This window comes from Doryrhamphus excisus, chromosome 10, assembly GCF_030265055.1.
Source record: "Doryrhamphus excisus isolate RoL2022-K1 chromosome 10, RoL_Dexc_1.0, whole genome shotgun sequence".
Taxonomy (NCBI): Eukaryota; Metazoa; Chordata; class Actinopteri; order Syngnathiformes; family Syngnathidae; genus Doryrhamphus; species Doryrhamphus excisus.
The window spans coordinates 13,801,697-13,814,352 of NC_080475.1; the positions used below are offsets into that span (position 1 = coordinate 13,801,697).

Below are 12,656 nucleotides of genomic sequence, written 5' to 3' on the forward strand. Positions count from 1 at the left end.
GATGTGTATATGTAAGGACTACAATGCCACAAAGACTGTTTTGGCATGGATCACAATAACTATGCTACTATTATTAAAATAATGCACACAGGAAAAAAGTAAATACTTGATGCATTCACCCCCAAAAATATGCCAAATATTTCTGACAAACAATAGCATCAGAGTGAATGTTCATCGCTCAGTGTACAACCAAAAAAATAACATGACAAAATTAGTTTTCAATAACCGGTCACAAAATTAAAATTGTAAGTGTAAATTCTCAACATTAGCATAATCAAGATTTTTTTTTTTAAATTCTCACAAAAAATAGCAAAAGAATGAATGCTTGTCTCTCATAAATCTACAGGTAGGAAAAATACAATTTTTGAATTTTGACACAATGTAATACTACTGTGAATTCTTGTCTCTTAGCATTGTCCCAAATATAAAACAAAAACTATATATTTGTTATTTAAAACAATATTTGTGAATGTGTGTCTCAGCATTCACCAACATGTGCATGTACATTCTTACAATTGGGCGTCTAAATAATAAAAGAATCTGTCAACATTGCCCCAGTTAATATTATAAGAAAACCATGTACCGTATTGCTGTAGAACTTATTAATAAGCTGATATTGTACTGAGACTTCCCTTAAGGAAGGAATGAGTGTGCATGACAGGGATTGAGCAGCAGGAGTGTCAGGGAAAGGATCAGCCATGTGGGCTGGACTCCAAAATGCGGACACCTCAGCGTGAGTGTAAGATGAGACTTTATTGATGCTCAGAGTTCATGAATTGGAGATTTGGGAATCCTCGGAGGGCAGGGCACGGACGGATGGGCGGCCAATGCAGCAGGGAAGAAGATGAATCCCGCTGCAAAAAGTGCATGGAAAAAAAAACAGGTGGTCAAAACGAGAGGCAAAAACGCAATGAGCCAGTGTTGCCACTAGAGGCTTGTTAAATGCGACCAATTATGATCATTTTCGGCCATTTTGTATTGATAACCTGCACATATGGCTTTCTGGGTCATCCAGAATCTGCACCTATTCCAGCTGTATTTCCTGTTTGTTTTAATTTATTCAAACCACAGCCTGCCATTCTTATCGGGATGTCAAACGATTAAAAATTTTAGATTAATCACAGATTAAAAAAGTTATTCTAACAGCCACCATCAAGCACTATGTTTTGGATGGGCAAGGGCAGGACTATATTCCTATAGGACTGTCAAATGATTAAAATTTTGATTAATCACAGATTAAAAAAGTAATCCTAACAGCCACCATCAAGCAATATGTTTTGCATGGGCAAGGGCAGACCTATATTCTTATAGGACTGTCAAATGATTAAAAAAAATAGATTAATCACAGATTAAAAAAGTAATTCTAACAGCCACCATCAAGCAATATGTTTTGCAAGGGCAGGACTATATTCTTATAGGACTGTCAAATGATTAAAAAATTTAGATTAATCACAGATTTAAAAAGTAATTCTAACAGCCACCATCAAGCAATATGTTTTGCATGAGCAAGGGCAGGACTATATTCCTATAGGACTGTCAAATGATTCAAAATTTTAGATTAATCACAGATTAAAAAAGTAATTCTAACAGCCACGATCAAGCGATATGTTTTGCATGGGCAAGGGCAGGACTACATTCTTATAGGGCTGTCAAATTAAAAATTTAGATTAATCACAGATTAAGAAAGTAATTCTAACAGCCACCATCAACCAATATGTTTTACATGGGCAAGGGCAGGACTATGTTCTCATAGGGCTGTGAAATGATTACAACATTTGGATTAATCACAGATTAAAAAAGTTATTGTAACTGCCGCCATCAAGCAATATGTTTTGCATGGGCAAGGACAAAAATGTAGATTAATGGAAAAAACAGGTGGTCAAAATGAGAGGCAAAAGCGCAATGAGCCAGTGTTGCCACTAGAGGGTTGTTAAATGCGAACTATTATGATCATTTTCGGCCATTTTGTATTGATAACCTGCACATATGGCTTTCTGGGTCTTCCAGAATCTGCACCTATTCCAGCTGTATTTCTTGTCCGTTGTAATTTATTCCAACCATGGTCTGCCTTGGCATGCCCATATAAGGAAGTCACCTGCTGGAATGTGCTATTTATTGCAGCATCCAGTCACCGTTTTATAATTATTTTATTTATGTTGCATCAAACACTGCAGTCAGCAATATGAAACAAGCACATGTTTTGTTCTCGGTCTCCCTTTTAATTCCGATTAATTCCCACAAAATATTGTTTTAATGTTACGTCCTTAAGATGGAGCTCAGCTGATGAAGCAAATGAGTCGTGCCACAGAGGGTAATTAACACAAGATTATCCACTCAAAGTCACATGCACCGTAATGTGACAAGTGCGTTATCATTCCACTTTTCCCCAACCGAAAACCTCGCGGAGTCATGCCTAAGTCTGGCGTTTTATCAAGAAAAAAAAATTGAGCAATGTAGTGTAGTTTATGAATTTATGCCAATTTAAAGTGACAGTACAGGGTCAGGCAAAATGATGTGACACATTTGTAGGTTAAATAAAAGGCAAATAAAGTAAAGTAACAAAGTTTTTTTGTTTTTGTTTTTATTTTTGAAAAGTACATATAATACCATTCTGTTTCATTATGTTTTAAAAATTGTTAGCGAGTGGTTAGCGCGCAGACCTCACAGGTAGAGACCAGGGTTCAATTCCACCCTCGGCCATCTCTGTGTGGAGTTTGCATATTCTCCCCGTGCATGTGTGGGTTTTCTTCGGTTACTCCGGTTTCCTACCACATTCCAAAAACATTCTAGGTTAATTGAAATGCAAACAAAACGCTGGTTGTGTTGCAGTTACAGATTTGTTTGTTTTGATAAACATTTTCACAATAAAAGCACGATGCTCACCAGTCCAATTCTTGGCAGCAACTGACAAAGAAACCAAAAACAATGGCATTATAAAGAAACAAAGTAAAATGGCATTATATGGAAAAACAACATTCTATTATATGCATTATATGTACTTTTATGCATTATATGTACTTTTTGAAAATAAAGTTTCTTTACTTTATTTGCCTTTTATTTAACCTACAAACGTGTCAGATGATTTGTAGTTCAAGGTAGCAATGCTGCCACCTATAGGCGACATGGAATAATGCGTTTTTTTATATGTTGTAACACGATTACGCAGCCAGGGGGCGCCTCTCGCTGTCTCTTCTCTACTCTTTCTTTTTCTCTCCCCCCCCCCCCCCCCCCCTCCTCTCGCTCCATTATGGGATGTCTGAGTGCAACAACCTCCCTCTCATTCATGTTGGCTGCTGCTCTCCTGTGCGCAGGGAGCTGCTGCGGAGAGCCGAACCTTTCGGAGTGCTGCTGTTGCCGTTCTTCTGCACATTGACGCCTCTCTTTCTTTTCTCTCCACCTGGATGTAAAATTGTTATTATTAATATTGAATATTTTTTGCCTGTGTGAAGGACTCTTGGAAGCAGTAAGTACGCAACTTTTTTTTTTTTTGCACGTGTTGTATTATCTGCAAGGTGTGGAGGAGCATCAATGTGGTTTCTTCTTTTACGTTCCTCACGTGTCTGGATTGCACGAATGGACAAAATGTTCTACAGATGGACCGACGCACTCCTTTTTAGACTTCTTCTAAGACTGCGTTTTTCCATCTGTGTGGTCCATTCCCACAATGTTTCATTATGCCTTGCGATCTAAGTAGAGTACCACTTAGTCTCCTCCAACCACGGGGCAAAATATTAGGTACACCTGCACACCATGAAATGATAATGATGCTCATTAGAGGTATTATTTGAACAATATTGTATGGTATGGCTTATTAGTTTTAGACTAATATCCTGAATAATGTACATTAAGGAACATCACGTCACATTTACATGTGGTTTAAACGGGTAAAAGGAGTAGGAAGAAGCAGAGCTTATTTTATTATTCCTAATATTATATATATTAATATATTTTGATATTTATTATATTATATAGACATTTAATATATTATATATTGATATTTAATAAAAATATTTCGTGTAATATTTTACAAAAAATATCTCATAACTTTTACATGTTCACATAATATTTCACTTGCTTACATTTTGTTTTTATAGCTTGCATCCTATGTGGAAATAAAAGAAAATGTTGGGAAATATTTTTTTCACATTTAATTACTGAAGTAAAATGTGACTTGTTTGTTAATAGTAAAAAAAAATAATATTAGGTACACCTGCACACCATGAAATGATAATGATGCTTATTAGAGGTATTATTTGAACAATATTGTAAGGTATGGCTTATTAGTTTAAGGCTAATATCCTGAATAATGTACATTAAGGAACATCACGTCACATTTACATGTGGTTTAAACGCGTAAAAGGAGTAGGAAGAAGCAGATCTTAGTTCATATTATTCCTACAATTATATTATATATATATTAATATTTTATATATTAATATATTATTTAATATATTAATATTTTTATATATTTTACATTTTTACCCCATCATAACTTTTACATGTTCACATAATATTTCACTTGCTTACATTTTATTAAAATTTTGCTTGCATCCTGTGTGGAAATAAAAGAAAATGTTGAAAAAAAATTACTATGCAATTAGAGTTTTCACATTTAAATAATAGTGAAGTATTTATATAATATAATATAATTAATAATTCCACCTCTGTGTGGAGTTTGCATGTTCTCCCCGTGCATGCGTGGGTTTTCTCCGGGTACTCCGGTTTCCTCCCACATTCCAAAAACATGCTCGGTTAAATAGCGACTCCAAATTGTCCATAGGTATGAATGTGAGTGTGAATGGTTGTTTGTCTATATGTGCCCTGTGATTGGCTGGCCACCAGTCCAGGGTGTACCCCGCCTCTCGCCCGAAGACAGCTGGGATAGGCTCCAGCACTCCCCGCGACCCTCGTGAGGATAAGCGGTAGAATATTAATGAATGAATGAATGAATTATTAATAATATAATTAGTGAAGTAAAATGTGACTGGTTTATTAATAGTAAAAAAATGTATTGGAATAAGTGGAGATATGAAATACAGACGCGTTATGAGGCTAATACTGTATGTCCATAATGGAGCACATATATAGTTCCATATGGTTAATGACCTTTTGTGAGTTGTCATCTTCAGTATTTGTCCAATTCCATGAAGTATTTAGCTTCTTCTGGTTCTCCGATGAACTTGAGGTTGATTTTTGCCGTTGCCGTTCCAAGCGGCTGGAATTTTCTGCTGCTTCCCTGGATTCTTTTGCTTTCTTGGCAAAGATATTCATTGATGGAAAACATTTTTAAGCTTGCTTCTTTGCCTTTGCAAATACAACTTGTTTATTTTTGCTGGTGAACTTGTGACTGGTTGTGGTGGTTTAATTCCTGCCAGACACTGAAATGCATCCATAGAAGCTGCTGATGTTGCAACATCGTCTTCTGTGTAATGTGGAACCAAGTCACAATCACATTGGTCATTCGTTTGGGCTCTTCTAAGTCATCAATCTTATACATGATTTGTAATCGAATCTTTTATATCATATTGCTTCTTTTGAAATATCCACTTTTTCAACCAGACCAGGGGTGGGCAAACTACGGCCCGGGGGCCACATCCGGCCCGCCAAGTGTTTGAATACGGCCCTCCTGTTCTTTCCAAAATATTTAATTGAAACTTAATGTACAACTTGGCATCATGGCTTGGGCCAACCTTTTGATGGTTTAAGTAATTTTATCAATTTCGTTATTTGACGTGGTTTGTTGTTTACAAAGTGCTCCTGGAAAAAGGGACACAAGCACATATACAGATATTTTTACAGATACAATAATTCCAGGTGGACTGTTACGTGTGAAATATATTCTGCCCCCCCCCCCCGTTCATTTTGTTAAATCAATGCAGGCCCGCAAGTGGAAAAAGTTTGCTCACCCCGATCATAAGTTTACATAGTGATGCAATAATCGTAATCGTAATATTTGAACCCATAACTAAATGCTGATATGAACTAAAGTTGACAGACCATTGGGAACATCTTTCATACAATATAACAATATTATTATTAAGGTAGTCATTAACTCATTATCATTTTATTGAGTGTCCAGTTGAGCTGTCACGATAAAAATTTTTGCTAGACGACAGTTGTCCTACAAATTATTGCATTCATTCATTCATTCATTCATTTTTTACCGCTTAACCTAACGAGAGTCGCGGGGGGTGCTGTCTTCAGGCGAGAGGTGGGTACACAATGGACTGGTGGCCAGCCAGCCAATCACAGGGCACATATAGACAAACAACCATTCACACTCACATTCATACCTATGGACAATTTGGAGTCGCTAATTAACCTAGCATGTTTTTGGAATGTGGGAGGAAACCGGAGTACCCGGAGAAAACCCACGCATGCACGGGGAGAACATGCAAACTCCACACAGAGATGGCCAAGGGTGGGATTGAACTCATGTCTCCTAGCTGCGCGCTAACCACCAGCCCTCACAAATTATTGCAGATAAACGATAATATTGTCAAGATTATTTTGATAGTTTGGACTAATTTCATACACCAGGTGCGCCTACGCTGTGGCAATTTTCATGGGCAGCACAGTCCGGCGCAGCGCAGTGCACCCACGCCTCCAAGTGGGAAAGAGGGAGGAGATAGTGTAATTTTAACCAAATTTCCTTTTAAATGCGCATCAGGGATCACGCGTCATGCACCACGTTCCCGACGCTTACATAAAACACAGCATCAGACTTAAAATAGAAACTTAACTCGTGTCCCGTGTAATTGTTGTTTTATGAAAGCGTTGACGTCATTAAGTTGTCACATGGGTTCGTGTGTCGGCACTCATGTGTTTTGACTGTCACAGTAGTACATTCAGAAGTAACACTGTTGACTGTTGACGTGTTATTAAGACACACACGTTGTCATGCCAAGTAGTTCTACACGGTGACATCATGATGGTGATACTTTGCTGGTTTTAAACTCCAAAGTGAGTCAGACTCAGACGTTGCTGCTGTCTGCTTCTGGCTGCCTCTAACCCAATTACCCAATTTATTCCCGGCCTTTTATTATAAATTAATTTCTTCCCTGCTAGTGGTTGTAGCCAGTGTGTATGTGTGGTGTCAGTCTGTGGATCCTGTCTGTGGGTTCCTAATCACAAAATCAAAGTCATGCCATGTGAAGGAAAGTGTGGGGGTATGTAGTATTGGGGTAAAAAAACATTTCTGGATTCCTTTTTAAAGGGGACTTATTATGCTTTTTTCCACTTTTCTGACCTATAAATGTAGTTAGAATGTTGTATTCTCATGTTAAACCATGCCAAAGTTTCCAAAAACATGCTAGGTTAATTGGCGACTCCAAATTGTCCATAGGTATGAATGTGAGTGTGAATGGTTGTTTGTCTATATGTGCCCTGTGATTGGCTGCCTCTCGCCCCTCACTGAGAAGACAGCTGGGATAGGCTCCAGCACCCCCCACGACCTTTGTGAGGATAAGCGGTAGAAAATGAATGAATTAAGGAATTAATATACAGTAAACCTCGGATATATCGGATTCAATTGTTCCCACTGGTTTTGTCCAATATAAGCGAAATCCGTTATATGCGTATACCGGAAAATGTCCGTTTTACGCATATATCGGATTTATGTCCGGTATATGCGTAAATCGGATTTTATCCGTTATAAAAAGGCACTTCCTTGTTTCCAATGTACCTGGACGCACAGGCAACACTGCAAACGCTACAAATGACGTCGTATAGCGGTCTGTCACGATTCGGCGAATCGGAGCGCCATGTTGCGGCCATCCGATATATGCGAGGGAAATTTAATGGAAATGTATTGGAACGGGACTGGAGATTTTGTCCGAAATAGGCGAAATCAGTTATAAAAAATCCGATATATGCAATGAATTTTTATTGGAAATGCATTACAGAAAAATCTGTTCTTTTTTATCTGTCCGTTGTGAGTGAATTTCCGATATATCCGAGTCCGATATATCCGAGGTTTACTGTATTTACTATTTTCTGTCTTAAAGGGGACCTTTTATTATGCTTATTATGCTTTTTGCCACTTTTCTGACCTATAAATGTAGTTAAAATGTTGTATTCTTATGTTAAACAATGTCAAAGTTTCAGATAATGAGGTTTGCACATTTGGAAGTGAGCCCTGAAAAAAGTTTGGGATGGCTCAAAACGCTCTGTTTTGGAAGGTGTGGTCTAACTGTCCCTTTGTGATGTCACAGAGGGTCAGACTTCCTTATATGGTTATAGTTAGGAAGCACTTTAGCACTTTGACCAGTTACAGTGGAAATTACATTGATTGCTATATTAATAATCAAATAAGTTATTTTTTAATGATTAATCTCTTCATGATAGAGTCTCTTTAAATGTTTTGAACTCCTGCTTCCATGCTAGAATTGATGCCCAGGTAGATGTACTGTTAAGATTGGAAAATAAGTTTGAGATTGCTCAAAACTCAGAGGTACTATCATGTCCATAATTAAGGAGTTTTTTTTTCCTTCATGACCTGTGTCATGCAAAGTCGAGTCTTTAATGACTCTTCTCTCAAAAGTGGAACAAACATGAGGGAGATGATATATTTTTAAATGTCAACTCTGCAAATCTAAATGTCAACTCTGCAAAATTAGAATAGGGGAAATATCGCAAAATAAACAGGAAGTACGATAAAAATAAAAGTGCATAAAATCAAAGAGGACAGCCAGATTTTGTAAGACTAGACCGTGTGTACAAATTTGACATGTAAGTCCAACACACTTTTTCTACTCGGGGTGGGGGGGGGGGTTCCTTTGCTTATGTGTGTGTATGAGTGTGTATAAATCCGCTGTTGTTTAGTCAGCAATTAAAATAATTTTAGCATCTCAATTTTTTTGTATCTGCAACGCATACAGCTTGCGTTGTGCAGTCCCAAAAGACCAATTTAGGCCTTATGCTCTGTACTGTGTGAACAGTTGAGGCAGCAGAATAATAAGCGTGTATGTGTGTGTGTGTGTGTGTGTGTGTAAACCCATGCATAAACTACAGTATACAGTATTCATTCAGCTTACACACACTTTTTTTTGGTCTGCTGCAATATTACTCAAGAGATTTCTTAGAAAAACACTTGCACTACCTCCCTGGTTTTGTAGTATAGTATATATATATTTTGCCGCATTGTGTATTTGTGCAACACGTTCGTTAAAGAGGGGGAAAAAAAAAGGCTATGTTCTACATGTCACACATTTTCGGATCAGTCTGCCCTCTCCTTTTAACTGCCTGGAAGTCAAAGTGAGCGAGTGGAGAAAAAGCATCGGCACGTCAACCTCCTTGAAGAGAATAAATGAGGCGAGAGATGAGGAAAAATGTGAGAAAGTGAAGGAAATGAAAGAATAAAAATGATCCGTAAGCAGCGAAGCAAAGAGAAAAGGTTGAATGTACTCAGAAGAGTAGAGTGGAGTAGAGTGGAGTATGACGAGAGAGTCTGAGCCTGCTTATATGTTGCACCAGTTTCATTTCAACTAACTGCAGTTGCCTGTTGGATATTTTCATAATCAAGTATTCTCATGAAGTTATTGGTAATGATTTAATTTTATTTGAACATGCATCAGATTACATTTGAATGCATCACATAATCAGTTCACAGTTCCACATGTCCAAAAGGAGTAGGAAGAAGCAAATCTTATTAAATCCTACCCCTCCATCTGGTACTTTTACAATCAGTAACTGTTACATTTGTTCACTTCCTGCTTTCCTAATAAAGTTTGTTGTTTTTTTTGCTAATTTATTTATTTTTGTCACATACCGAAGTACGAGGTGATATGACCATATAGTAATGACATAATGGTTACCTGTTATTATGTTGTCATGTAGAAAAGGAATATTAAAACTGATTTATGCGGGAACCACAAAATCCAAAGAAATACAGCTGAATAGGTGCAGATTCTGGAAGTACTACAACACTTTCTGTGCTCTACAGGAGTCCGCAATTTAATACAAAAGGAGTAGGAAGAAGCAAAGCTTTTTTTAATAATGCACTACGTACCGAAGTATTGTCGATTAATTGAGTATTCTGAAAAAACTCATTGATTAAAAAAACTTATTTGTGGAAAAAAAAAAAAACATGCATCAATATTGAACAAGTTTTGAATAATTCACGGCGGCACGGCGTTGGAGTGGTTAGCGTGCAGATCTCACAGCTAGGAGACTAGGTGGTTCAATTCCACCATGCGTGGGTTTTCTCCGGGTACTCCGGTTTCCTCCCACATAACAAAAGCTAGGTTAATTGGCGACTCCAAATTGTCCATAGGTATGAATGTGAGTGTGAATGGTTGTTTGTCTATATGTGATTGGCTGGCCACCAGTCCAGAGTGTAGTGTACCCCGCCTCTCGCCCGAAGACAGCTGGGATAGGCTCCAGCACCCCCATTGACCCTTGTGAGGAAAAGCAGTAGAAAATGAATGAATGAATGAATGAATGAATAATAATGAATGAATAATTCACATTTCAGCTCAATATAATAATAATAAACCATTCTACGATTCATTGATTCAATAGCATTACAGCCAGATTACATAGGATCCATTAGACACAATAAATGTTCTACAACTAGTTACCATCAATTATGCCCATGGTATACATTTTGACTGTTAAGTTGCTATGTGATGAGTTTAGTGTTAAGATGACACTGTAACTAATGAACAAGCGTGTTAACTGCCTGGTCCTCACAGACTATGATGTGGACATATGCAATTCATAGTCTTATATATATATATATATATATATATATATATATATTTGTGTGTATATATATATATATATATATATGTACAAATCTGTTTTTTCCTCTAAATTTAGTTTAGTGCATCTCATACACCAGAATCAATGGAATTCGACATTTATGGTTGTTATATGTCAATTTTGATTACATTGTGAGATGGATTTAGTCGTATTAACACAAAGAAAACACACACGTATGAATTGTGTTCCTGCTGTTGTCAGCCTGTTTCGAACATTTGGTGTCCTGGCAAAATCCCACTTGGCTCAGTGCTGAGGATGGAATGACTTAAAGTATCATAACCGCTGAGTCAGAAGACAAGTGACCCCTCCCTCTGATCATCTCACACACAAATTGAGACTCAACTCATTTGGTTGAGTGCTCACTCAAACACAAACACACACACACACACACACACCGTTTGTGTGTGTCAGAGCGAGTGAGAGAGAGAGAGGTGAATGTAAGGTTGCGTCTGACTTTGAGGAACAGGATTAGCGAAGCGTGTGGTGCATCCTCTCATCACTCATGAAGAGTGGAGCGTTTAGGTGCAGTGTATTGTAACGCAAGGACACACAAGGTGTGATCACAACTGACTTCATCATGCACTTTTTGTTGGATTTGTTTTGGGATTTTGGTGGTGGAACTGATGGTTTATTTTGACAGGACCAAAGGTTATTGTTGTTTGTTTGTCTACGGCTTTTTTTTGTTTGTAATGAGACATTGTTGATGAATTGCATCTTTGCCTTGGTTGTAACAAGCAGACGTCTTGTTTATTCTTCTTTTTCCTGAAAAAAGTACAAAAAAGTTCAAATATATCTAAAAAAAAAATACAAACAATAAGATTGACTTCCCATATAATTCTCAATGAAAAAAAATTTTTTTTGACAAAAAATATCAGTATTTTTGACTGTTTACTCAAGAAAATTTAACGAAATTATTATTTTTTTAAATATTTTTTCTTAACAATTATGCATTATTTCAAGAATTTTTTAAACAATTTTGTAAAAATTTTTAATACACATTTTCTTGAAAGATAACTTAAAAAAAAATCAAATCTTAAATGTATTTCCACATTATTCATATTATTTGCTTATATTTACTTTGTATCAAAAGAAAAATGGCTATTAAAATAATATCCATCCATCCATCCATTCATTATTAATAATAATAATAATTATATTTGACAAAAGTACATATAATTATCATTATATGTACTTCATATATGGACACCATCCTTTAGGCAACTGAGCAGGGGAAAAATGTACTTTTGTCAAATATAAATAATAATATTAATAGTAAATAGTAAATGATAAAGTACATGCCAGTACATATGTACTACTACTAATAATAATAATAAATAACAAATACATTATTTGACAAAAATATGTAAAAATATGTACTTTTGTCAAATAATTATGCACATAATAATAATAATAATAATTATATTTGACAAAAGTACATATAAGTACATATAGTTATTATTATTTGTAATTTTGTCAAATATAATAATAATATTCTATATTATTTATATTTGACAAAAGTAAATTTTTCCCCCTGCTCAGTTGTCTAAAAAAAGGATGACGTCAACAATAGAAAGTTGACTTCCTTCCACTCATCCAGTTTCATTTCGTTCAACACAGCACAACACAACACTACCATCGAAACAGGTGTTCAGAACATTCAGGATATTCTCACATCCCAAACATAAGAATTAATTGATGAAGGCGTCCGAGTTGTCCCACCTTTCCTTTTACTGCCTCTCGTGCTATCCCGTCTCCCTCTAATTGGCGTGTGAAAGAGGCTAAAGTGAAGGATATGGATGATGGAGCACATAAGCGCTGGGCTGTTGCTAGTAAATGTCTTCTATTCTCTCAGACTCTCTCCGGGGCAAGGTTCAGAAAAAAATGATGAAACG

At 36.6% G+C, this 12,656-nt stretch overlaps 1 protein-coding gene across 3 annotated transcripts in view; it reads left to right on the forward strand.

Annotated features, from left to right (window-relative positions):
- LOC131137090 (plexin-A1-like) overlaps positions 1-12,656 on the forward strand; it is a 183,608-nt gene that overhangs the window by 16,403 nt on the left and 154,549 nt on the right. For 2 of the 3 annotated variants that reach the window (XM_058084628.1, XM_058084630.1), the window contains exon 1: positions 3,303-3,463. The exons of the other annotated variant lie outside the window; for it this stretch is intronic. The gene's annotated coding sequence lies outside the window, so the exon portion shown is untranslated. Of the gene's footprint in view, positions 1-3,302; positions 3,464-12,656 lie in introns of those variants that run through there. 3 annotated transcript variants of the gene reach the window in all.